This window comes from Arachis stenosperma, chromosome 8 (assembly GCF_014773155.1).
Source record: "Arachis stenosperma cultivar V10309 chromosome 8, arast.V10309.gnm1.PFL2, whole genome shotgun sequence".
Lineage (NCBI taxonomy): Eukaryota > Viridiplantae > Streptophyta > Magnoliopsida > Fabales > Fabaceae > Arachis > Arachis stenosperma.
The window spans coordinates 46368494-46369827 of NC_080384.1; positions in this window are offsets into that span (position 1 = coordinate 46368494).

The following is a 1334-nucleotide window of genomic DNA, read 5'->3' on the forward strand; positions in this document are numbered from 1 at the left end:
GAAAACTACCCAACTAAGACATACCTGGGTTTTGGGAGCATGGGAGGATTGGCAACTTCCACATGACGCGACTTCATCCGCATCTGCTCCTACAAAGCCCCTGTAAACGTCAAGCGAGAATAACACTTTAGCAAATTATCCATGTATATTCCATGCATTGTATATGTGGTAGCAAAAATAAATAAAAGAATATCCTTTCTTACCAGCCATTGGCAGGAGACGACCTCTTCCTGGCACACGACGAGGAACATTTCGAACTCGAACCAGGCACCGGTTCCGGTACGGGAAGCGATTTGACCTGAGCATTTCCGATCGACTTCTCACCGAAGGACAATCGACGTGAGCGCCTGCCAAACCCACGAATTTCACCAGTTAGCATTCAACAAGGGCATAAACGCCGCAGCAATACAAAAAAACCTCCGTCGAAGGCTCCCCAGTGCACCCCCTTCTCTTTTCAGCTTTTCAGGGCCAGGAATCGCCTTGACAGGCCCAGTTAGATAAAGGGGACATGGTTGTGTGCACAACAACCCGCAAGGCCACACATTTTCTTGCGAACACAGCCCAGATAGGTTGTTGTCTGAATATGACTTTTTTGTTTCGGCCACCCACTCGTGGGCCTGCAAAAACGACCAACCATACGGGGCCAACTAGATTCAAGATATCTACACGGAACCCTAATGCTACAAGGGTGACAGAAAGATATTTTCAAAAGAACAGGTTTTCCGACACCGGGGAGATAGTGACTACGGGTAGCTTGTGAATGGAAGGACGTGGGAATGGACCACGAGTACCCTGACAGTGTTGAAATAGTAACGGTACGGTTTAAACAGAACATAGCTAAGTGTGGATGGCATCAACTCACATGGGTTCGAGCTACGAACGAATCTTTGATGTGGTCTCTGCAAACGGATAACGAACGTGTCCACCACTCAGGACTCCATTCACGGACCCCCAACGAGGCGACACTGCTCTGTTTTGTCCTCTTTCAAGGAAAGAATCTTGCGTGCCGAGAAACAGTGCCGAGGGAATATTATAGTCAGACTCGGACACTGCGATGCGCCAGCATGGAGGCGAGTTTCGTGGAGGAGGTTAACAGGCGCAACGTCTTCTTCGTTTGTGCAATGCCTTTGGTTTAGTGTTGTGATCTTCCTGCACCACTCGAGCTGCTTTACCCCGTCCTCATAGTCATTACATGAGGATCGCTTTGACAGAACTACCCTTTCATTTTGGAGACATTCGTTCCCGATAAATCAGTATGACCATGAGGTCTTCATATTCTTGGCGGGAAATCACAATTGCGGGGGGCAAAGTAGTCCTTCTAAAGGGATCACAAC